Raw genomic sequence first — 19,685 nt, forward strand, 5'->3', positions numbered from 1 at the left:
TGGCCTCAATGCAAATGACTGCCTGAACCCAGGGCAACCTTATAGATTTTTTAATTCAGTAGTTATTTAAAGTAAGTGAACAACTTATTTAGCAGACAAGATAAAGTTCACAGGATAAAATGTGCAGGCATGGAAATGTAAAATATTTCCATGTGGCACACGAAAGTCTACCATTAGCTATTCCCAAATTCATCAAAGTGCTGTGAACATGCTTTTTTGTATTCCAAGATGGGATTAGGGAGATCTAATTTCCCTAATTAAGTTCTCATTGCTGATAAAGCCCGAATTAAATGTAGAATGGTTTGAAATGAAGAGTCTCTCTTTCATCGTGTGTTGGTTTATCTGGAAGACAGGCGCCATCACTGCCATAGGGAGGGGTGAGGGGAGAGTTCTGCATATCCTTACCAGAGATGATGGATGCTTTTGGAGTAGAAGAGGATAATCAATAGGATTTTGACTGACATTATATGATGCAAGAAAAGGTCAGTCGGGAACTCAGGGCCATAGGGTGTTACACAATTCCAAAGGTGTCACTGTCATTGTGAAAATAGCACCTCCTGGATTTGGTAAGCATGCCGACTCTTTAGATCAGCTGTTTTTCCTCTTCTCTATCCTGCTACCCCTGCTTAGGAAATGAGATGATAGGGGCAGGCAGGGGAGGGAGAAGCCACCATATTTCGTCTTGGCTCCAACTCATGGCAGCCTCCCCATAACTCAGTAGCTTCCGAGTGTCCACAGGAAAAGAGGATGTGGGAGCGAGAAAGAGGTTTTCCGTGCTCCTCTCCGTGTCTGTGTTCTATTGCTCTGTCCACAGTCCCTCCCCAAAGGGGAGGGCCACTACCCCAACTCCACCTCACCCCCACTCCCCACCCCCCCCACCTCCCACCCCGGTCTGTGCAGCCAGCCCCTCCTCTGTATAAAAGCCATAGCAACACCATTCCTGTTTACCATTCTCAACTTTATTTTTGTCAATAAGCCCGGAAGACTGAAAAAGGGAAGATAGGCTCTGCTCCTGAATGCGAGCTCTTTGATTTTCAATATCCAGACAGTAGCAAATACCTTCAGATGTGGTGTCCTGCCGAGGCTTTTCAGAGACCTTTTGTCGGCAGAAGGCTCTTTTCTCCTCACACCAGACCCTGAGAGGCGATCCTCTCTTAATGTGACCTTGTGTATGCCTCTTGCCCTGCGGAACTGTGCCCTGGACTTGGTGGGAATGACAGGCACATGGCGATCTTTCCGTGAGCTATCATTGGCCACACCATAGCTAGTGAGAGCCCAGCTGCCTAAAGCTCTCCTGATCCTTGGTTGGGGGCTGCTGGCCTTCCTCTCCACACCGCCTCAGGGTGGCAACAAATTAAGGCAGAGCCTTGAAGTGGGCAAGAAATTGCCACATTGAGACCTTAGGTTTTTTGCAAACTTCAGGGCATACATGGAGAGTTTAAATGCATCCTCAAATCACACTTGGTATCAAGAATGACACCTTTTTTTTTTTTTTTTTTTGGAGGCTTGGAAAGACTGAGGATGGAAGAGAATCACAAATACAAAAATTGGTGTGTACAACTCATGGGCTTCTCCCAAATCAGTATTAAGAAAAGCAAATAAGAACATGTTCTCTCTTGACAATCTTCATTGTGGTAAATGGTGCTTTATATCTATGCATAATGAGCTACTTCTGTGCTTTACAGACCATTTTGCACATGGTTTGTACCTCATATTAAATTTGATGATGTATTTGAAAGTACTTTGTATATAGAATATTATCATGTAGATTTTAGCTATTATGAAAATAATGATGAGTAAATAACTTCAGTTAGTGAGGTTGTCATTGGCCCAATTTAAAAGCCTCTCAGTTCCTTTTCCCCAACCTTACCACTGGATACTGGTGGGGGGGGCGCGAACAACAAGAAGGGATTTTAGAGATTTTCTTTTTTTTAAGTTATTGACATTCGGTAATAATCATGGAATTACGTATTAAACAATAAAATTCCATTTCTAGCATGAGACTGGCAAAAAATTAAAAAACAAAATAATCAGTGCTGACAACACTATAGCAAAATAGGCAGTATGAAAGGTTAAAATAGTTTCCTAATTTTTTACTTTTTATTTAAAATATTTTGAAAATCTATTCTGCTAACAACTATCAAAATTTTAAAGGCCCTACTATTGGTAGTATAATAATTCTACTTTTGTGACTCCATCCTACAAAATAAAAACATCATTCATTATATCCACGTATCTATAGTTAGGTAGGTATACAGGGAGGTAGACAGATATACAAATAGACAGATATAAATAGATAGATATGAATGTTTGCTGTAATATTGTTTGTGGTGTAGAGAACTGAAAACAATGAATAATGCAATTTTTGAACAACGCAATTTTAATGTCTTTGTACAAATGCTTTGTCCTCGGGATGTACTATAATTTACTGAGCTTTATACTTATTTTCAAATGTTTAGTTCATTTTTTGCTATTATAAAATAACATTGAGGTAAGCAACATTGCACATAAGTCTTTTCCCCACTCTGATTATTCCTAGAGTATTTATTCTCAGAAAAAGAGATGAAGAGTATTTCAGAAGAGTGTTATGATCAGTGTCAGATGGTCTGGGGAAATATAATAGAGCATGGGGGTGGGGTGAGAACGTGTTTGACAGTGTACTTTGGACAGAAATTTCAGGGACGTAAGCCTTTTCTGAAAAAGCCGTGCTGGACAAAGAAACCTAAATGATGAGAAGGAGCAAGGCATGCAAAAGGTGGGGAGAACAGCCTCCTTTTCAGGCAGAAGAAATGTCACGTGCAAAGGTCCTGGAGCAGGAAAATGTTTCCAAGGTTTTCAGCAAGAGTAGAAGAAGGGGAAAGCTCTACCGTGGGGCTTGAGGATCATAATTAAGTGGTTTGATTTTATTGCAAGAGTCATAGAAAACTCTGAAGAAGTTTGTAACTTGGAAAACGGACCAGTATGGTGTATAATTTTGAACGGCTCACTCTGAGTGGGCATGATTTGTAAGAGGATGAGGGGGGATGAAGGCCTGGTTCAGTTAATTCATCTGGGTAACGATGATGCTGGCTTCACCTGGGGGAAGGGAGACAGTGTCAATGGAGAAGTGGACAGATGACAGAAAAAGAAATACTCAAGACAATTGCTAGGCTTTCCATGTGGGTAAAGGATAGATGCCAGCTTCTTACTGAGATGGGATGGATTATGTAGAAACTTGGGAGGAGGGCTACATTGACTATAGGGAGGATTATAAGATCCATCTGGTCATGTTGTGGCAGAGACTCTATCAGAATCATAGTAGTGGTGCCAAGTAAGCAGTTGAAACCTTGGCTTAGAGGTCAGGGGAGTAGTCAGGGCTGGAGGTGTGGACTGGGAGTCATTATACCTGAACAAGTGTTGTAGGGGGAGGGAAAAAATCTTTTTCTTTTACCGTTCTAGGTTCTTGGCTAGCTCTCTCTAACCAAAGACTGATTAATAAGAGAAAAAGCATACAAAGTTTATTTAATGTAAGTTTTATGAGGCCTAGGAGATTTCATAAAGGAAAGAAGACCAGGAGAAGAGGTTAAACCTAAGTGTTTTTACGTGCGGTTTGATGAAGACTAGAAAATTGTAGGAAATGTGACAGGACAAGGATATGAGCAAAGTGCAGGAAACTGGCAAAGACTTAATAAGGTCTGGTCCTTCCCATTCCTCTCCAAGCCCCTCCTTTCTTGAAGGCACAGATCCTCCTTTCCTCTGGGTACAGGAATGCCACCTCTCACCTGAGGGTCTTACAACCTGCTTCAGGGATTCCTTCCAGCACATGTCATTTCTCAAAGTCCTCCAGTTTAAAAATATTCAATTTTCTGAGGCACCATATATGGAGGTAGTGTGTCTTGAACCCCATCATTACTTAAAGTCATGGGACTGGCTATGAAACAAGGAGAGAGTAAGACTGAGCAGAGAACAAAGTCAAAGATTGAGCCTTGCTGTAGGAGAGGAGAAGCTGTCGGGCCAGAGAAGCTCATTAGGTGTGGCCCATGAGAAAGAAGAAAAATAAAGACAAAAAGAGAAGAAAACCTTCCAAATGAGGTTTACATTCTAAAGACAGAGAAATCTGTACAATTTGGCAGTGTGTGGCTCATTCAGGTCTCTGAAAATCACTTCAATGAGGCAGTGGGGACAGGTCCCACCCTCTTTTTAGCTGGAGGTATGGATGGGGGAGAGGAGCAGAGCCAGTGAGTGTAGAGCAATCTGTAGAGAATTTGGGCTGAAAGTGGGTGCAAAGGAATGAGATGCTATCTGAAAGCATCTAGGCTAGGGAGACTTAAGTTTTAATTTTCCTTAACGATAGAAACTTCAGCATGTTGGCATGCTAACAGGTATGATCCTTGAGAAGGCAAGAGGAGATGGAATCCAAAGGATAAGGGATAGGTTTTTCTCCTTTCCAATCAAAGAAAGGGAGAAAGGGGGGAAGAAGCAGCAGCTAGGATTGTGGATGTGATGGGAATCACTGGGCAAGGCCACCAAATGAGAGTGAGGGAACAAGAGGAACGTTTGAGGAGGAGGAGGGAAATGGTATGGAGAAGTCCTCTCCAGTAGAGGAAAATGAACTCATCCACAGGATTTCCAGAAAGTTCCAACTGCTCTTTTGAGGTAATCATTTAAAAAGAAATCTGCTCTTTCTTTCTTTCTTTCTTTCTTTCTTTCTTTCTTTCTTTCTTTCTTAAAAGAGTTTTGTTTATTTGTATGTGTGAGAGAGAGTGTGTGTGCTAGGGGAGGAGCAGAGGAGAGAAAGAGAGAGAATTCTCAAGCAGATAACCCCCAGAGTGCAGAGCACATTGTAGGCCTCAATCCTTGGACCCCGAGATCATGACCTGAGCCAAAATCAAGATTTGGCTGCTCAATCCACTGAGACAGCCAATTTTCAACCATTGGCTGTGGGTCATGGGATGGCATTAACAGTTCACCCAAGGCTACATTTTTGCCAGAGAAGTACAATAGAGGGGTGCTTGCAATGTGGTGGTTTGCCATGTCATGATTACAATGGTGTATTTTCAAAACAAATGAGAGAAGTCCTAAGAGGGGTTGAAGGAGAGAGAGAAAATAGTTCTCCATATGATCAGGAATTAAGGCAATTGTGGTTCCAAGTTAAGTGAGCTGAGAGGATAAGGTGTAGTCAGAGTACTGCACAAAAAAGATTAAGATTTCAGATGTGGTAGAGGTCCAGGGGGTGAACCTAGGAGTGGGAGGCTGTGGCAGAGCAAGTGTCAAATTCACCTGCCTGCCATAAGGACACCAAGAAAACAAGTGGCCACTTGTTGGGTGAATGATCCATAAGGATGAAAGGATGGTGACATCCCCAGAAATGGTAACAGCATCAAAGATGGAAAGTAAAACTATGACCTGAAACTAACATATCATTGTGTGTCAACAATACGTCAATAAAAACAAAACAAAACAACAAAAACGACCAACTATGAGCCAACTACAGTCTGCACCAAATGAATTCCTAAAACATGAGACTAATAAGCAGGATGTCACCGCTCTTAAAGGCTAAAATTTTTAAGCAAGAACAAGAGGGAAAGTGAGGGAATGTGTAATGAAAATACTCCATCTCCAGACCCTGAAATATGAGATTATAAGCAAAAAAAAAAAAAAAAAGTCTTCATTGCAGACCTGCTGTGTTAGCGGTGTCCTCTGGTAATAGCCAGACTTCCTCATGGAAATTCACATTCTAGAGAATGTTCCATAAGAGCAAGGTGCTGGGGAGTTCTTGTTCATCCCAGATCTGAAAATCAAAAGGACACAATAAGAAAAATATTTGGAGGGAGAAAGGGAGAAGAATGGTGGACTCCATTTAGGGAAGACACAAATATGGTGCGGGGGGATGGGAATCGAAGAGCAACAGTGGCCGGGGAGCCTGGACTTCTGGCACATCGGAGGCAGTCACCAGTGAGAAGTATTTGGCCATGAATTTCAAGCATAGTTCTATGTTCTTGGCTTGATGTTTCTTCAGAAGGACCCCTGTGTCCCCTGGGGCTCTTGATAATGCTCTGTTGATCTTTTCATCTTCAGCTTTTGAAAAACAACTTTTCCCTCTTAATTTGTGATGCTACCTTAAACCTTTGCTAAATGAATACATCTGTGTTGAACCCATGTTACAGTCCCATTCCTTTGCCATTGATCTAGTCTGTTAATTCTCATACCAGGGCTCCTTTCTAAATCACTGTCAGTTTAAAAAACATAATAATATTTGCTACGGCAAGTTCTCCTTAATTATCCTTTTCTCACTGTGTTGGGTTATTCTAGCTCTTCCTTCATCCAATGAACTTCCTAATCACATAAAGAAGTGCCAAAATAATACCACTGAGATTTTGATGACTTGGCTAAAACTGTAAATAAATCAGCATGGAACGTCAACAGCGATGCCTCTCTTTTGAAAATGGCACCTCGTTTACTCAGGGCTTGATATGCCCCTCAATTAATTCTTTTTTCTGAATTGGAGGTTTCCATTACATTTCTACACTTGATCTTAGCCAAAAGGCCGAGAAGCAATCCATTACATTTCTAAATGTTTACTGCTTATATGTAGGAAATGTATAGGGATTTCACGTTATTTCTTTGGTATTCAGTTACTTACAAGAACTCTCTTGTTAATGTTAGAATTCTGGGATGCCTGGGTGGCTCAGTTAAGCAGTTGCCTTCAGCTCAGGTCATGATCCCAGGATCCTGGAGGAATCTGTTTCTCCCTCTGCACCTCCCCCCACTCCTTTTCTCTCTCTCTCTTGAAAAATAAAATCTTAAAAAAAATAAATAAAATAAAATAAAAATAAATAATGTTAGTATACTCTCTAAATAATTACTTCAGTTTCTGTAGGTTAAAAAGTATTACTTACAAAAATTAAAACTGTATTTCTGCCTTTGAGTCATTTTTCTCTTTTGATTGTTTCCTTTTTAACACATTCTGTGTCATATATAGAACATCATCAATATCCATGTATTGTTTCTGATTCTCCTGTGAATGTGTGGGATGTGTTGTTGACAAGAATATGCACATTAGTCATTTAAAATGTGTAGTTCCCGTTTTATAAAACAATTGTATTTGGAATTTATTATATTTCTTTTGCACTCCTGTGATAATCTCCACCTTGTATTCCTTTAAAATATTATTTGACCCCATTTGTTTATCTTCTAGCTTTTTCAGTTAATGTACAAGTATTCATTATTCTTTTTTTATGACTTGGCATGCTCAGGTGATTTATTCATGTGGAATTACTACCAGCATTTTATAGTTTCTGATAAAGAAAATCATTTGTGGTACTGAGCTCTTCAATATGTTTAGCATACATTTATACAGAGAGATCTTATAATTTCCGTCCCCCCCCCCCTTGGCTGTAAAACCATTACTCAACTTTAATTTTATTTGTACTTTCATTTTATTATCTTGGGTAGAATTCTAGAGGTATGTCTGAAATTGTTTTCCTTCTAAAACTGGTCTCATATTTACTCATCCATTTATTTATAGATTCTACTCTTTACAAATATTGCATCTTTGTAATTATAGTTTCATTTACTCACTTAAGTTAAACGATTAATTCATTTTCCATTTTGTCTTATGTAATGCTATGAATTTGCTTTTTGCTACAGTTTTGGAAGCATCCAATGACTGTCATGAGTAGTAGCCTATTTTTTTACTTTTAAGATAATGGTATTTATCATTTCTTTCTTGACCTGATATTTGGAATAGTAAGTAAATTTTCTAAATAGATTGATTTAATTTTTTTCACGCATGTAATTTTTATTTGTAATTTGGAGGACAGAGTTCTTTTTTTTTTTTTTTCTTTTTATGGCTTAGAATCTAATTCCTTTTCTCCTCTTTAATTTCTCAATAGATGCCTGTAAAGGAAGCATTTTTTTTAATTTTTTATTTATTTATTTTTTTAAATTAGCAGGGTAGTAGCATTTGGACTTGAGTAGCTTTTCAGTTATACCTAATGGTACGGTAGTAAGCCTAACAGGTCTAAATGATTAGCAACTAAGTGGTTTGACGGGGCATCTGGCCTACCATGATGGCTTTATTCCTTTTTCTCCCTCTCAAATTGTATTTCTCTTTAGTTTCAGATAAAAATACTGTTAGTAGTGGTTAGCAGGATATGTGTGTTGCAGCTTTCATACACACCTCTATTTTGTGGGAGGCCATATTCACACGTGTTAAGTCCCCTAATCTCTGGAAGTCCCTTAAATAACTGAGACCTCAACTACCCTCATAAACACCACTCCCACCTAGTGGCCATTCTTATAATTACAAGCAGAAATTCTCCATGAAAAGTCAACTTCGGAGGTTTCAGGTATCTCAAATGTAATCTGATTCCTACATGAAAAGAATCACAATAACATATCAGGAAAATATCTCACTACAATAGATGGACGGTAGTCACTTACACCTGTCCCATTACGTTAGATTGAAGTACACCCTAACATTTAAATTCCAGAACACAGTTTGTTTTATCCTTTGTTTGTTTTTCCCTACGGGGCTGAGGGAGGTAAAATCATCTACTTGAGATTAGATGTACCATATATTTTACATATACAATAAACCACCCAGGGCAAATGCAAACATGTGCATTAGAAATTCTTAAAAATAACCTCTTTTGGGTTTGTTTTTAGATTATTCATCTAATTTTCAGCAAACTTCTCTGTCCACTGTTTCTTGATCACCAGGTTATGTTTGATAACATGACATGTTTGGCGATGCATATGACAGCTGACGTGGCTTCATTACATGGATCTCATGTGGAAAATCATAAAGGGAATGGCAGCCTTTATAAATGTGCAAGAACTATGACAAAAATAACAATGAATCCCATTTGCAAAACTGATAGGGATACTATATGGACTTCAGTCCAAGGACAATTTGAAAAAAAAGATTTTGATTTTTAGAAAGGTTTTTGGATGCAATTAGAACAGAGGTGTAATAGAAGAGGTAGCTCAAGCATTTATTTCTAATCTTTATAATCAGCTTCAACAACATACAAATCCAGTTTTATCCTTTCTCTTGGCCTACTAACATCTCTCTACCAAACACTGCTAAGTTTTCAACTGAAAACGTTGTTCTTGAGTGTTATAGGAATAAAATAATCCAATATTTCAATCTCTCCTATGATTCCAAAATAAGGAGGGCTTGATGGTAAGGCCCTCCAGTATAAGAAAAGGTGTGTGTGTGTCAAGTGTAAGAAACTGCTGCTGGCATTGTTAGCTCACAGCATTCCTCCATAGAAACCTGGGGAGGAGGTCATTTCCAGGCTGTGGGCCCAGGAATTAGAAGGCAGGCCCTCTTCCCACACAGCAGCTACCCAGACCACCTCCCGGGATGTGACAGGGTCTCTGATTCCTGGACCAAGAGCAGCTTCACCAAGCCAAGTGTGGCCAGTGGGAAGCATGCCGGACACCTAAATTTAAATGCATTAAAGGCTGCTTCCCTGTTGTATTCTGGCTTTTTCCTTGGAAAGGTAGGGGGAGTATTGTCTTCAAGGACTGAGCCAGACCCAGGAGATGGCCCACACATGCCTCACTTGAACTCCCAGTGATAAACTGTTCCAAAGTGCTCTGCACCATCATCACCATCATCACCATCATCATCACCATCATCATCATCACCATCATCACCATCATCATCATCATCACCATAACCATCATCATCATCATCATCATCACCACCATCACCATCATCATCATCATCATCACCATCATCATCACCACTAACACCATCACCATCACCACCGTCATCACCACTGGTTCTCTCCAAATTCTCACATTTCAGAAGTCTGAAAACTATAAATAAAACAGCATATGAAAAAAAAATAGATGAAGGAGCACATAGCAATGATTTCTTAAGGAGCTTTATATCTTCTTTCCTCCGGTGGATGTACTGAAGCCTTTCAAATGATTTGGTATGAGCTTGAGGTAAAAAACTGGGGACCAGGATAACAAATCATTCACAGTTTTTCCTTTAAAATATGAAAGGTTCAAGGGGAAAAGAAGGCATTACAGACGTGAGACAGGAGCACGCAGGGAAAGGAGGAGAAGGCCTGAAGCCCTCCACCCACCACCCCCCCAGCTCCACTCTCTGAAACACAGCGCTGTCCTGAAGAGCCCTCTCCTCCCGTGTCCCTTGCTGCCACCCTCCTCCTGGTCCCATGAATGAAAACAAATTGTTTTCGGCTACAATACCACGGGGCTCCGCTTTGACCTGCGTGGTACAGTGACTCTGTGCGCCTTGAATTTTTACATACAGCTGCATAAAGCAATTTTCATGTAAATTTCTAGGTAAATCAGCCTGCCGTTGGTCTCTTACATGGACACATACACAGAAACCATTAAGTTTGACAGAAGATTAGAAGTTGCGCCTGTTTCTTGGGATGCCATCCTCCCGCCCCCCTCCGCGCCTTCGACAGTGTCTGAGTTAGAGAAGCTGGAGTGGGAATCGTGCCTTGGCCTCACCCAGGAGCCCCACAGGAGCAAGGCGCTCATCGTTGCCCCATACATCCCCTAGGCTTGGATGCAATGCAATTGGAAAGAGTCTCTCTGGGAACAAAAGAAAACTGGATATGAAAATCAGCCTTCAAATGAGCAGAAGGAGTCAGGTAATTCTCTTGCCCTGCCGGGGAACGACTAGGCCACCTCCAGTACCCCGACTTCTTCCCGAGATGCACCAGATGCAAGCAAACAGGCCCTATGGCCTTCAGAGACCCCACCACGCCCGTCCGTGCGCCCAGGCTGGCTCAATTAGCTCACAGCAGGTGGAGAAGTTTCCAGGGTCAGAGGAGCAAATCAGTTCTTCAGAGACACCTTGGCCTGGGAGCTGGGAGCCGGGGCCCTCCCAGCCCAGCCAGCAACAGGAGCGAGGCAGCCGACCCAGCCATCTGGCGGCGGTCTACCTGGGCCCTCGTCTAAATCTGTCCCTGTCCGAAGGAGGCACATTTCTTGAACATGTTCTTTTAAGGCGGCAGCATCCACAGAGCACAAAGGGAAAGATGTCACCAAAACCTGGCCCAGGATGTTTGTTTATGCAATCTTTAAATAATTCCTCTTTATCTCTACTGAGCCCATCACAGCATGTCACAAATAAATGTGTCGCCTTGGCCTATTGTTTGCAGCTCAGGATTGTCAAGCGAGAAGAAAATATTACAGAGACCAAGGGAGATACACGCAGGAGTGTGACCTTTAACTGCACTACCTATAACCAATCTCATCAAATTAAAGCACTGTATATTTTCCTTAATAATCTCTGATTAGGCTGGGGCTATGAGTGGACACGAACACCCGCCATTGCTATGCAGCGGGATGTCTGCTTAGCACCAGCAAAGCGTTTGGGAATAAGTGAGCAAAATGCTTTAATTTGATAGGGTTAGAATCCTGCAGGCTCTGGGGTGAGAGGTCCCCAACAGCTCTGCTCACACTGAATATGCAGAAATAAAAAAGTAAATTGCTTACATCTGCTGCAGGCGGCAGGGAAAATGATCTGATTGGACGGTCCGAGGGCTCTCCATCTCTTTTGGGTTAGAGAGAGGGTTTCAGAGCATCAAAAGCTTGTAATTGGAGTAATTCTGAATTAATGGACACACACACACACACACGCACGCGCACACACACACAACATTTTGAAGGCAGCTGTTTGCAGAAGCCTGCCTGTTTAGGAATGCTTACAGATTACAAAGAAGCAACTTTAAAAATAATCTTTTACCTCACCCGCTCCCCAAACGAATCCTAACTACGGGCTTGAATTTGACAACAGGTAACAAGTATAACGTTCTTATCTGGCTCGTCCTTCTGCCACAGAGCCTGGGAGCTATCAGACCTACATATCTACTTGCCCACTTTGTACGTCCTCCTGAAATACGTGAGCACTTCGATTCTCCTTCATGCATAAAAAGATGACTGGAAAAGGGGCTTCACCGGGATTCCTCGAAGTTGACATAGAAAGCTCAGGTTTTGCCTTGCTGTGTGATGTGGGATTTAATCTGCGTATTTGATCAATAAGAATCAAAGGCAGGACTCAAGGTCTTTGGGGCACAAGCCGGTTCAGTTTCATACGGGATGTCAGGAGGTGGCCTGCTGTGTCACCTTGATGTGCTCGCAGGACCCCGTTCGGGAACCTGCCTCACTGATCGCATTAGCCTTGGCTCAGTCTGCCGGTGTGTCCAGCGTTTTGTGCCAACCAGGCCGAGGTTGCGTTTGAACTTTGTTTTCATTTCATTTCATTTCATTAGCTTACACCAGCTTGCAAATCTAAGTAAGATCGCCTGGTCCCATGGTCAGCAGGCTCCCATCGTGCACTGTCTCTCTCTGTTGAGAGTAAGCCCCTGAGGAGGGTGAGTTACTGAAACTGAACGGGCCCGAGGGAACACGTCCTGGGAGCCAACTCTCAAGAGCTATTCTCAGCCAGGCGTTGATCTGGGAAGGCAGCTTTGGCCACACAAGCACTGAGGCTGAGATGGAGAATCCCGAATGCCCTTAGAGGCCCCCTCCTTAGACGGACCGATCCACACTCCTTGGAAATCCAAGTAGTGAACGGGGCTGATGTCCAAAGGCAAAATTTGTTTCCACGTTCTCATTACGACCCAAAGCTATCTGAAATCATCTGAAAAGCCTATGTTTTCCTGCAAGCACCAGCTTGATAGGTTTTATAATGCCATAAGCAAGCTGAAAAATAGTCTCGATATGTGCTCTTATCTATAGGTCTGTGTGTGTACGTGTATGATATACACGTCCTTGCACACACATACACACAGATGTCATTATTTTTTTAATGTGAGCAAATCAGTGGATTTGACAGTAAGCCACACAGAGAGAAGTCTGGGTCCGTTCCTCCCAGCGAATTCCATGATACACGGAGACAATGAAGTCTTTTTAATTTCCCAATTTAGGCAGCGTTGTTCAGGGTGGGTGATGAGACGCCGTGACCTGGTTTCTGTTAGCAGAATTCTCTCTGAGCAAGAGTCCTTTCTTCAGTAAGGCTCTGCCTCTACCAAATGGTTCTGCTTTGGTCTCTATCATCCTGAAATCTCCTTTGTCTGCCGGGCGCTGCCACAGTCTATTGGAAGGTATTTGTCAACAATTATATGTCTATTAAGGAGTAGTCAATCAGTGTGGGCCCAAACAGCCAGGCCTCCAGGGTCTAGCTATTGATAGGAAACTGTCAATATCGCATCCAGTCCTTTTCTCAACAAATCACGCAGCCGCCTTGCCCAAATCTGTGTCTGCGAAACCTCCCAGGACGGCTTCACTTGCCAGGTTCTCATTCCTCCACTTTCTAAACTAATATTTCGTTGGAATGAATCAAAGCCCTTAAAAAAATCTGAATAAAAGATACTTACTTATTAAAATGCTGTTTCAACCAGGTTGGGGTGCGGAGAGCTGATTTTGAATATAATTAAGAACATTATGGAAGGACTCTGCATGTAGGTGGCTGCAATTACTCTTGGAAATTGTAAAACCGGAAGAAAATTAATAAGGGATCCTTTAAATTAGCTTGACAGTAATTAATATCTATAAATACTTTCCATTCCACCAACACAAAGTTTAGAGTTATTTACCTAATTTAGGACAAAGGTCGCGGTACTAGCCAATATATTTTTGTGCATATTCAATTTACAAATCCTACTGCGGGTTTTGTAATTATTATCAGAAAGGGCTTGTCTTTTCTTGAAAGAAAAAGGACTGGGAGTTCCATGTGAATGTTTTAAATTGAGGACCCCCTCCTCCCCTGGCAAAAACCACAATGTGGGGGCGGGGGAGGGGAGAAGAAAAGACAGAAAGAAAGAAACACTAAGGAAGGCTGTATCCTTTGAACCAGCAACCTTCCTGCATCACAGAATACACTAGTTGTCCTACAACAAAAGACTGCATGAAACCCTCTCCACAAAGGCCCCAGACACCCCCTCCCATATTTAAAGCAGATGAAATATTTAGAGTCTCTGCGCCACATAAGATGAACTTTTAAGATCTCTTACAGCCAAGGTTGGTTAAACTTACAAAAGCCAACGTTTTCTCCCTTCATTCAAATGTTTCCTTGGCGATTCTCCGACTCCCAGATCAGATGGAGAAATTAACGTCAGGCGGGCCTGATGATGGCTCAGGGTTCAGGTAACAGGCAAATGAATTCAGAGCTAATGCGTGATTAGACTTGCCCCTCTAAATCCAGCCTTCTTTCTTTTTATACCATCTATTGTCACTGAAACCAAAGAATTCAGATATTGGGAGAGACCAAAGAAAGGTCAAGAAGGAATCCAGACCTCCAGTGAAAGTTTTTTGGGTTAGTGGAAAAATATAGAATAGAAATTGTTAAGTGCGGAAGTGAACCAAGATATCCCAGGTGGGAGGACTTTCTGTCCATTCTGTTTCTTCTTCTTGGAGTCAAAACAGAGTACCTCAGAGGTACGCTGATTAAATTACCTATCTCCTGGCTAAGGAGTGTTCCCCATAACCCAAGAACGCTGGGATCTTTTTTGCATTTTATGACCCCAAACTAATGGCTTTTAATGCATATTTAGTTTTATAGGTGCTGCTGATGTTCAAATCCACTTATAGATATTCAAATTTCATCTGCCTATAGATTTAAAGGAGCCCTGTGGTTCATTTTAGATGCTCGCTCAGGAAAATTATAGATGGCCTTAAAATTTTCCAAGAGCATAAATAGTGAAATGGACCAGGTCAGGAACCCACGTACTAAGAGGTCCCTGAGTCTTTACTTCCACAGCAGACAGTCATCTTTGCAAGGGGCAGCTGATCTCCTCTTTTGAAAGCTCCATTATGTGTATTTACAAAATAAACAATGCATGCAAGTTCATGATTGTCATCATTAATAATATGCATTATAGCAAGCCGTTAAATAAATATACGTGCCATAGATGTCTGCCAGACCATCACGCCTTTTTTCGTACATCAGATCCAAGGCATTGTCTTTGTTGTATTGAAAAGGAAAAAAAAAAAATCACTCTTCATGAGACAGCAGCAACAACAAAAGAAATCATTATTTAAAATAACTCACCAATGTTCAGATGCTCTGATTTTAAATCAGATAAGTCAGCAAGTGCGCAGTTGGGGCAAGAACTTGGTCTCATTAGACTCAGGTTTGCAAGACACAACCACTAACTGGGATACAAAATGTTCTCAGTGCTTCAATAATTAACTATGTCTCATAGGAAAAGACAAACAAATAAACAAACAAATAACATGATCTCTTATGAGTTCAAGCTGAACAAGTTGTTTGGTGTGAAAGGCTTCTATGCTGATTCTCTCCTTAAAAATTTATTGTGTGAGCATGGGAATAGTTGCTCACTGACAAATTCTTTCAAATCAAGCTATGTTTACAGAACGCTAGGACGGAACCTTGAAGAATTTCAGCTGGACAACCTAGAGACCTGTGTGTAACTGCACACAGATCTTAGCAAGATTCTTTGGTGGAAACAAGTCTCTGAGATTTTTTAAATTACATGTTTCTTTAAAGTATATATTATTCCAGCCTCTCATTAACTAATAATACTCAATTCAAGAAACAGAAAAAAAAATGTACTTCCTTAAAGCAGTAGCCTGACTAATTGGTGAAGGATTATATATTAAAAAACTAATGCTTGAGCTTCACTTTTACTTAGTTAAAATTTTTAATGCGTGCAGAAACATGGAAGCAGAAAAAAGATGCAACACATTATTTAAACATTGTATCTATACATAGAGGAGGAATGTATATTTCATGGGGAAAGGGTATTAACATTACTTGCTAAGATGAAGGAGAACATTTGGTCTCCTCTGATTTTCTCCTTTAAAAGGGTAACATAAAGGCTTTATAGGGAGAATGCATAGGTGCCCATTAATTATGATTCTTTTATTGGCCAAAAAGAAACGCTTTGACAGGGCTGTGTCTGAGTTCATGTTACTTTTTTTTTTTTTTTTAAATGTAGAGACTTTGGTTGCGAGAGTTCGAACAAAACTTTTTAGACATTTATTTCGTAAGTTTCCATCAAGTTTTTATCAGCAGGAGAGCAAACATGTTGATAGCAAGGCTCATTCGGGAAGGCGAGGAACCTGGCAAAGGTCTCGCAGCCTTCCTGTGATGGGGTGCCCATCCTCCCAGTTTCCATTTACTTCACAGAGAAATACACTTTTTCCTCCGGTTTCCCATCAATTGAAAGAAAAACGAGAAAGAGGAAGGGGAAGGCAACCGGAGAAAGAATGAATCAGAAAGAGCATGAGTGAGCGGATTGGGTGGAAAGCTTGGGTTGAAATTAATTTCTTGCCTGGTTTTTTTGCCGAAAAGAGTAATCTTAGAAAAATGTCTGGCTAAGACTCTATCAAGGGGCTCTCTCTACTTTGGAATTAGCTCTCACAGTCCTGGAGAGTCCCAAAATGTTAGCAAATTCAAACAATTTGTCTCTCTGGAAGCCCCGGTACATCTCACTGCTTCTAATTGAAAAGGGATAAGGGAGCCCACGTGTGCTTTTGTGAGTAACTGCTCTCCACTTGCAACTTTTTTTTTTTTTTTTAATATGGAATCAGCCTAGAATATGTAAAAACCGACACATAGTGGAAATACATTTCTCAGAGGTAGACGTTATAAGGTGTTATAAGGTGTTGCTGTGTTAGATACACACAAGACTGACAGGCATGAATGTCGTGCTATGCTTTTTGAAAAACCAAAACCAAAACCAAAACCAAAAAAAAAAAAAGGAGGAGAAGTTGGTTGAAATGATGTTTTTTTTTCCTGTTTCCGAATTAAAGACCAATATGATCTATTTCCCACGTGTTTGGGACATATATCTATTTCCAAATGTATCTATTTCTCTAGCTTTGCCTGTCTTAATATCCAGGCTCTTCTCTCGCTTACAAAGTTCCTGAAGGTATCCAGAGGGGGAGCAATCTTTTATAAATGAAAACCTCCCAAGCTGAGCATTCCCTAAAATGTATTTTTTTCAAAATGCTGAGAAACAGCTTCATTTCCGTGAGTTTAAAAAGAACACATACTTCCATTTCAAAATGCAGAGATTTCCAACTACAAAGATATGCTTGTATAAGGAAGAAATTAAGGCTTTTCAATAAATTGCTTTGTTGAAAATTTTCTATTCAATTCAGTAAGCTAAGGTATCTTTTTAAGTTTCTTGTAAATTTAGGATATCAGTAGATTTTGGAATTATTTAAAAAACCAGACCTCTCATTCTTTTATGTACACACACACACACACACACACTTTCTACCACGAATTATTAGAGGCCAGTTAAAAAACGTGTGGTGTTGCTAGCATAAAATAAAAGTATTTGCTAATTATTCTTGTCTATTTAATTAGAAAGTATTATTTCCTGTTTCTCAAATCAGCGATTTCTCTCCGAACAATGGATTAGGACACACCTTCAAATAATAATTAGAAAAAAAATCGACTTCCAGAATATTTAAGGGTGAAATTCCAGAGGCTCCTGGCAAAATCTATGGTATCCTACTGCCATCTACTGACCATTGTTCAAATGTAACGATTTAAAGATACATTTTATGGTACTTTAAATTTAAATGTTTTAATTTATAGAATTAAAGAATTTTAGGACCAAAACACTTTGAAAGCTCTACTGGATTAATTTATTACTTTGAAGGTTACTCCAGATGCTTGAAAACACATCACTATTCTAAGCCAAACTCTGTGTACGGGTAACCATCCCTTTCTAGGCTTGGCTTTGCTTTCTGTGGCTTTCCTGAGAATGCCAGTTCCTTCTCTAACCCTTCAGAACTCTGAGGGCAGGATTCAAATCCTCTCTATTCCTCACCACTCACCACCCAACATACAGACACACCCCTGGTCTCTTCTCCAAACTAAACGGTCTTCTTCCCTTTCATCGGCTCCACATCTGAGATGATTTCAATGCCTCTTGCAAGTCAGACGAGAGTCCCCTGAACACAGTTTCCTTCATTCACTCTTCTCTTTGGATGTTGAATCTGAAAGAGAGTGCTTTGCAGAATAGGTTGGTCAGTTCCCTTGCTCTGTGTCTTCTACTTTTGTCAATACAGCCAAAGGTCATAGTACGTATTTTGGCAGTCACAAACACCACCTAGGATTTGCACTCAAGAAATCTCCCAGCTCTTTTCTATCTGTGCCATTAGTTGCTGAGCTACGTCCTCTTAGTAGGCTTATAACGATTCCTGGGGACTTTTTGTTCTTGGGTTTTTTTCAAACTAAGAAAATACTCCTTTTTTTTTTAAAGATTTTTTTTTTTAATTTATTTGACAGAGATCACAAGTAGGCAGAGCAGCAGGCAGAGAGAGAGAGCGGGAAGGAGGATCCCTGCTGAGTAGAGAGCCCAATGCAGGGCTCGATGGGGCTCGATCCCAGGACCCTGAGATCATGACCTGAGCCAAAGGCAGAGGCTTAACCCACTGAGCCACCCAGGCACCCCAGAAAATATTCTTATATTCAGTCCTTTGAGGTATATTCTACTTAGAGACGGCCCATTGTTCTAGCCCGCCAAAGCATATTCGTATCCTAATTTTATCTTTTCCAATTTTGTAGTGATTGTGTATTTGTTATCTAACACTGTAATTATTTAATTATCATACTTCCTACTGTTCCTCTCCAAACTACTTTTCTCTAACCCTGTAGACATCTTCCACTTTGATCACATACCTTAAGACGAAGTTTCAAGGATGACATTTATGTGATGAACACATCGCCTAGCAGATCATAAAATCTCAACAAGTGATAGCTCTTCTTGTAATTATCATTAATAAAAATAATTAGTACAGATGCATGATATAACTCTAATCTGTGATGTAAATCACCATGATGCAAATATCTGTTATAATAATAACATCACTCTACCAATTATAGAACTCGAAACCCCTGTTTTTTCCATGTCTGCTCTTCATAGGTTCCTCACAAAGAAGCAAATGACCTGATCATCTTCTCCAGCAGGATACTCAGCTCACAGAGGAGGATTCCTTGTAGCCAGGAGCCTCTACACTTGGGGACAATTGGGAATTCTCTTGCAGAAGTCCTCCCATTTGGAGTTACCTCCAAAAAGCCCACACCATGGCTCCCAGTTCTCTCCTAATACATGTTCTTCCTACTGAGGGGAATGCAAGGTTCTGACTCAAAGAAAAGATGCCAGCAAACAAGAAGGGGAACCGTATCTAGCTTCTCCTTTTGCTCCGAGTTAATTGCTGAGGCCACCGGCTCCCAGCCAGCACTGCTGCCTCCCCTTGGATCCTATTCTTGCTCTAAGAGTAACCAGGGCATGACACGCAGGTCCCTGAGCCCCGCCGGTTTCAGGTCATTCCAGGACTGGCATAGACTGACACAGTTCTAGAATTCATCCCCGGCTTTCTGCTCTTTGGAACGACCCAGAATTAATATATTTAGGCCAGGGTTATTCCATTTTAATAGAGCTTTAATAGTATTGGGGTCTAATAACCCACTTTTTAACTCCTGAAAATTGGACTAAAATAGATAGCACTCACTTAACCCACAGCATCTCTAAAAGGAGATGAGGAGGAGGTTCATGTCTCTCCCATCAGGAAAAAGAAAAATCAGACCATTCATCAAAATTTCAATCTAAAAAAATTATAGAGGTTTTTGTTTTTGTTTTTTTAAATATTGAAAACGATTCCAGTTTTAAAACTCCAGTGCAAGGTGAAAACTTGAAAAATGACCCCAGGAGTAAAACAAC

The sequence above is a fragment of the Martes martes genome, assembly GCF_963455335.1.
Source record: "Martes martes genome assembly, chromosome: 7".
Lineage (NCBI taxonomy): Eukaryota > Metazoa > Chordata > Mammalia > Carnivora > Mustelidae > Martes > Martes martes.